This window comes from Arachis hypogaea, chromosome 12 (genome assembly GCF_003086295.3).
Source record: "Arachis hypogaea cultivar Tifrunner chromosome 12, arahy.Tifrunner.gnm2.J5K5, whole genome shotgun sequence".
Classification (NCBI taxonomy): Eukaryota; Viridiplantae; Streptophyta; class Magnoliopsida; order Fabales; family Fabaceae; genus Arachis; species Arachis hypogaea.
In genome coordinates this window covers 26,720,584-26,728,359 of record NC_092047.1, presented here as the reverse complement: position 1 = coordinate 26,728,359, position 7,776 = coordinate 26,720,584, and positions in this window count along the sequence as shown.

The window sequence follows — 7,776 nt, the reverse complement described above, 5'->3', positions numbered from 1 at the left end:
TTGATAGACTTTATGATGAAGAACCTGATTATCTTAGATGGTTTGGAGAGGACAATGGGGAAAAAAAGAAAGTTGGTCCACCAACACCACTTGATTGGCAACATGCTAGATTATTTATTGACTTTTTGAGAATATTCTATGAGATAACTTTGAGTTTCTCATCATCTTTGCATGTTACATCGAACAAATGTTTTCATGAAATTGCATCTGTTGCTTCTCAATTAACATCTTGGAGCCAAAATCATTCTGAATTGTTAGGAAGCATGGCATGTTCTATGAAACATAAATATGATAAATATTGGGGACCGGTTGACAAATTTAATCCATTGTTACTTGTTGCTGTTGTATTGGATCCTCGGTACAAACTAGATTATCTCTGTTGGTATTTGGAGGATGTTTATGACAAGGAAGTGTCTACTAACATGACTGGTTTTGTTAAACTCACATTAGACACATTGCATAAGTTTTATGAAAAAGAGGTTGCCGATGATAAAAGGAGGGATGATGGTGGGGATTCATCTAGAGATATTTTTGATGACAATATTAAAGTCTCAGCTGGTGCCAAGGGCGTTTCTGAAAATAGAGTGAATATGTGGAAAAAACAAAAAAGAGAGAAGGCTAATGCAGATAGCAAGTCAGATGTGGAGAGATATTTGGGCGAGGATACTGTGGAAGATGAGAATTTTGATATATTGGCTTGGTGGAAAGTGAATGCTTCAAAATACAGAATTCTTTCTCTCATAGCCCGTGACATCTTAGGTATTCCAGTTTCAACTGTTGCTTCTGAATCATGCTTTAGCACTGGTGGACGTGTGGTTGATGTCTTCCGTAGCTCTTTGTCACCATTAATGGCTGAAGCTTTGATATGCACTCAAAGTTGGTTGTGCCCTTCTAAACAAAGAGATGGAGATCAAGAATTTGATTTATTTGATAGCAGTCAGAAGATTGTTGAAGGTACATTCATGATATTTTTATTATTTGTAACTTACTTATTTCAAGTAATAATCTTTTATATGAAAAATGAGGAGCTTTATATGTTTTGTAGGTTTCACTAATGCATCCACATCATAAGGAACAAGTTGACAACATTAATGGCTATTGATGGATGATGGTTATTCATGTGGAATTATTGTTTTGTAAACTTTAATATTTTTATTTGTTTAGTTATTATAAGACTAAGTTAATGTTTTATATTTAGAATGCACAAGACTTTAAGACTAATGTATAATATTGTATTGTTTGTATTGACTTAAATATTTAGTGTTATTAGACAATATTAGTATTGATTGTGGTTAATGGTTATGTTTTAATTTTAGAAAAGGTAAGGTGATGTGAATGGCCCGGTTTTCACCCGGTATAGTCGTGGCCCGAAATGGTATAGGTTTCATCGGGTCTAGGGTCGGGTTCGGGTCTCATAAATGGACTCGGTACATATTTCGGGCCGGGTTTGGGTCACACCAAACCCGGTTTCACCCGGCCCATGCACACTCCTACTTTATCCTACCCGCCGTGAATCAGATTAGCAACCCTACCCGACCGAATTAGATTGAGTTGAGTACCTACAAGTAGGGTGCATATTGCCACCCCTAACCCTCAATTAAAAGTTTCAAACTTAATTAGATGGTCAAATGACTTAAATAAAAATAAATACCATAGGCTAAATATACAAGAACTCTAATATATAACTATTTTCTTATATTATTTTTTTAAATAATATTTTTTGTTTAACATAATGCTTCCAAAATTTTTCACTTAAGAATATATTATTATTAAAAATGAGAAAACTTTATTGTTTATTACAAACAAACGCGGTTCATATAAATATGTATATTTTTTCATTTATTATCACTGTTTTTTAATATTATTATTTTTTATTTTATTTTTTAATAATATATATATATATATATATAATTTTTTAATATATACTTTATATATGCATTTCGATAGAAAACACATATTAAACAGTACAAAATAAAATACTTTGGAATGTTATTTTAAAATACAAATAAGAGTACTCTTTTATTTTAATAATTTTCATCTATTACTTAAACAAAGAAAAACAATAACAATGACGACAACAATAATAATCTAATATAGATTATAGTATATAAGGTATATTTTATCTAATAATTTGTAAGAAAGAGAAAGTGATATTTTCAGTAAAAAAAAATACTATTGAAAAACTCCTTCTTTGACTTAATGCTTTTCTTTCTTACAACACTCACTTGTAAAGTTGTAATGGTATTTTTTTTGGCTCTTTCAATGTATTTTTTAGTTAATGGGATCAAAATTTTATTCATTATCTCTACTTGTGTATTAATTTGGGCATAATAAGGTGTAGAAAAAAGTTTTTTTATATCCCTAAATTTAGTATATTCTATGATCTTTTTTCAATGAATATAGTTTCTTGATCAGTAATAATAGATTGAAAAATTTCAAATCTAAGTACATTATGCTCCTGAATAAAATCAATTATTTTATTGTGAATTATCTCCCTCAAAAGAACAACCTATACCCATTTAAAAAAGTAATCAATACCAACCAAAATAAACTTATGACTTTTAGAAGAAGATGGATGAATATGCCCAACCAAATCTAAAGTCCAACCTCTAAACAACCATAGTTTATTTATAACATGTAATTCTGATGCTGGAATATGTTGAAGATTCTCATACTTTTGACACTCTTCACAAGATCTAGCATAATTTACACAATCTCTCTTAATAGTTGGCCAATACAATCTTCTCCTATTTATAACCTATTTTATTCTTTTTCCTGATTGATGCACACTACAAATTTCTTTGTGCACTTCGGCAAGAGTTAAATATGCTTCTTTTCTCCCAAACATGTCAAGAGATTTTCGTTTAGTATATTTTTTTAAACAACACATTATTCAATATTCATTAGAACATAACTTTGAGCTCTGTATTTTAGCTTTTTATCCACATTGAGGTTTGAATTTTTTAGGTATTTCACGATTGGAACTCTCCAATCTTCTGGGTCCAACTTTTTTAACAAAAACACTTCTCCTTCTCTCAAATGAATAAATGTTTCTTTTATCCTTACCAACTTTTCTATTGTTGTAGACTTGATCTTATATCTGAAATAATTTAGGCCACTTTATTTGCTTCTTGATTTAACTCCCTTAGAACATGCCTCACAATGACATTGTCAAATTCACTTAACAATTTTGTAATTATGTTGAAATGCTTTATCAAATTTTTACTAACACACCTATATTCAAGTGACACTTGACGAATTACAAGCTGTGAATCCCCAAAAATTTTTACATTTTTTATCCTTCTTTTTAATAATAATTCTAATTCCATTATTAATGCCTCATACTTTGCCTCATAATTGGAACATAAATAATTTAATTTAAAGAGAAATTTACTTGACCCACCATTTAAAAAACTAATTAAAATTTCTATACCGACACCACCCTTATGACATGAACTGTCAAAATATAACTTTTAAGGTACCAAACCAATAAAATCTAGTAAATTTTCATCAATATTAATACATGGATGATCAACTAGAAAATCAGCCAGAACTTGTCCCTTAAAATCTCTTGCAGGAACAAAATGTAAAAAAATTCTATCAAAGTTAACATCCATTTTTCTATTCTACCACACAAGATTAGAGAAGATAACATATATTTAAGAACATCAAACTTGAAAATCACATGAACATTCTTAAGAATTAAATAGTACTTAAGTTTAAGATAAGAAAAATATAAAGCTAAACAAAGTTTTTCAATTGGAGAATAATGGCTCTCAACATCATTCAACAAACGGTTTAGATAATAAATCACTCTTTCATTGTCATCCTCATCTTCTTGAGCTAGCATTCCACCAATTGTTACTTTTGAAGCTGACACATAAAGTTTTAGAAGTGCTCCATTTCTTGGAAGTGTTTGATGAAGAGCCAAACATCGGTTAGGAATTTTTAGAAGGAATTGCATTGCAAGTATAGTCCCAAACCAACAATTGACCCTAATCAAAGTTTAAATAAAGATTGTCACAATGCAAATCAAAATAATCGTGAGTTTTAAATTCCAGGTCGTCTTTCTTCGGACTAGCAGTTAGGTGCGCACACTTTTGGTTGTGAAATAAGGGTGTTTTCAAGCATAGAACGAAAATTAAGGAACTAGGAAGTAAATAACTAAAACAAGAAAAAAAGTAAAAACTAAAATGTAGTAACAAGCAACAACTAGTGAAAATGTGATTCAGTTTATAAAAGGACCTTGACTTAGGAATGAGAGTTAAGGAATCCTATCCTGGTCATAACTACAACTATGGCAGTTACAATGATTCAATCTCACTTTGTCAACCCTAACATCGAGAATAAGTCAAGCGAGCATAATTGGCCTTGATCCATAAATCCTAGATAACTTACTAATTAACTTAATAAAAAGCTAGCGTTAGTAGAAACAAGACCAACTAACAATCCAAAATCACCACTAAATGTCGGACATCATCACTCTAGTATCCTAGTTACTCATTTTTCAAGTCAAGGGGTGAAATCTACTCAATATTCATAATTGACATTTTCACAAACACTTGGTAGGTAAAATAGCAAAACATAGTAAATTTCAAAAGATAATGAAAACTTTAACCAATCTATGAACAAAATCAACAATAGAAACTCAATCAAGCTATATGAATCATAAAACATCAAATTCATTAATAAGAACTCGAGAAATTAAAAGTGGATATATTAATAAAGTAATTTCAACTATAAGAAAGATTAGCAAGAGTAGTGCAATTAAAGAGAAAATTAAAGATTACTTACAATGAAGACAAGCAAATATCCAAGATCAAAATTGTAAATGTAAATTTCTACCATAAACCCTAATTAAACCTAAGAGAGGATTGAGAGAAAACTACTCTAAACCTACTCCTACTCCTAATAATGTGTGTCTATATGGTGTGTAATGGTGCCTCCTTTTGTTATGGAATGTTGCCCCTTTGATATAGCCTCCAATTCAGCTTCAGGAACTCCAAAATTGGGCCAAAAGGCCACAAAATTGCAAGCAACATGAAGTCACGCGTCAGGACTTGTGCATACACACACTTGCTGAATTTCATCTTGTGCGTACGCACAGGAAGGTGTGCGTACGCACACTGGAGTGCATTCTCCCCCTTTGTTTTCTCCATAAAATCTCCCATTTTGCATGCTTCCTTCCACTTCTACCTAGCCATCCTTGCCTATTAGACCTGAAATCACTCAACAAAATATATCACGGCATCGAATGGATAAAAGTGGAATTAAATTGATTAATTTAAGCACAAAAAAGTATGTTTTCACAATTAGGTGCAATTTAGAGAAAGATCATAAAAGTATGCTATTTAAGCAAATAAATGTGAGTTTATGTGATGAAATTCACTCAATTCAAGCAAAAATTTACCATTAAATATGGGCTCATCAATTTTTCCACACTTAAACAATAGCATGTCCTCATGTTAATCACAAACAAAGAGAAGGATCAAAGGACAAACAACTTATTCAATGAAACTACCTATATGCATGTAAGTATACTAATGGATGCTATCTATTTCTATTTATACTTTAGTTTACTATTGACTTGGCAAAGCAAACAAACAAATTTTCAAGCAAGCATATAAATAATAGGGCCAAAACAAGGAACTACAGAGCTATATGTATATATGTGTTTTTATTTTCCGTATTTGGTTTAGTCTTAGATTTTGTCTTCCCCTCATCATTTACTGTTTTGATTTTTTAAAGGGGTAGGATATGTTTTTGAGAAATTTTGAATAAGTCTATGTATTTAATATTATGTGGATATAATTATGTGATTAAGTAGTCTAAAGTAAAGACTTTTTCGATTCCTTAATTAAAAATTTGGTTTGTACTTCACGAAGGCTCAATATTAAATAAATATAGTATGAAATTTAAAGGAGTAGAGGTAGGTAACGCTTGGACTTTTAGTGCGATTATGAGGTGCTAAAAGTTAGAGTGTTACATTATGGTATCAGAGTAGTTAATCTTGATTAGAGCCTTGGAATGGACTGACTATACTTTATTGCATTCTCTAAATGTCTGTCATGTTGTAGGTCTTGTCCGGATAACAAGAATTAGAGCTTTATGCACATGACTGTCTATTGATTAACGTTGTTAACTTACTGTTGCATATCTGCTGATGTTAAGTCTGGTGTGTACGAAAAAGTTAATGCGTTATCATAGATAAAATAGAATTGATAGGTGATGCGGTTCACGGGTTTTGGGAACGTTAGAAATTAATTTTTGAAGTTAGTTTCATTTTGGCGTATGATTGTTATTCGTACTTGGTGTTATCTCTTTCTCTATCAATTGCATTAGAATTCCTTGTTCTTTATTTCCTTCATGAAATGTGATTGATTTAATTTCCAACCTTATGTTACCACTCATACATTGTCTTTGCTTGGTTCTGTATTCGGTTGTTGCTTGGAACTTTTGATACATTTACCCTTATCACTGTTAATAGCCATATTTATGAATTCTATACTCCTTGACTTGAACATGGATTTGTTTTGGTGCAACAAATGATTCACAGATCTCTGGAAACATTAACCATTGACTTTAGCTACCTCACTTGTGAGCTTTGTATTCCTTTCTAACTGGTTGGTGTCAACGGATGCACTATGAATCGTGCCACGTTATCTAACGTATCATTTGTTTTTCTTTTTTTCATCTTGGAATTACTTGCTTCACTACTTCTTGAAAGGAAATTTGAATTTTCTTATGCATAATCTAGTTGACCGTGTTCTTAGTTTTCCCTTTTAATTCGTGCAATACGGTCATTGATTTTGCAGTCCTCTACATGAGCTAGGAAAACCTTGAGGTGACTTGAACCTGCACCGCTGTGATGCATAGCAATTTATTTAATTCTCTCAGAATTTTTGTTTTAGACCTTTCTAAAGAAGTTTTGATTTGATTCGTTTCTTTCTTGATTGTGTTCTTGGACATTTGCTCGAATCTTTTGGAATATCCATCTTAAGAGGCACGACGCACAATCCTTTAATCTTAAGCGGTTTTGAACCTTGAGAGTTACAATCCGTATTGAACTAATTATGCAGTTTGATTCTTCTGCTCCATGTTCTATATCTTATTTGTATCTTGATTTGTTGTGACACTTTGTGTCTTATAGTATTCTCTTTGAATTCTTACTTAGGATCTTATAAAGGAGTTTCATTTTTATTCCTCCCTGTTTGGTTGTGCCCACAACTATTCTTTGAAATTCTCAACAAGATTGCTTTTACCTTTGCGCGCACTTTCTTATATGGATTTTGAAAATTTTTATGTGGTTTGAATACAACTTAAATTTTTCCAACCATACTACAACTTTCTATGCATATCCTTACTTGATTATGTACTTAAGCATCTTCCAAAGTTCTCGAAGAAAGGTTTTGCACTTGACCTAGTTAATTTTCGTTTTACAAGCTTTTCATATTTTATTTTGGCTTAAACTTATCTTGGCATGATGCAACATTTATGCTTTTAAGACTTCTTTTGAAAAATGTTTGTTTCATATCTTTTGTCCATTATTAATAGATGTCCTAATTAAGTGTGTTCCATATCATCCTCTTAAAAATCTTGTGAACATTATCTTGATTTTAGTGATCTTCTCTTTGTGAACTTGTATGTCCTTTATTCAGCCTAAATTTGTTTCGACTGGATATGTTAACTTTTCTTATGGTTCTATTGAAGTTCTTTGATTCAAATCTCCTCGGAAAGATGTAAATTGACTCTCTTTCTGGAACATTTCATTTTTAT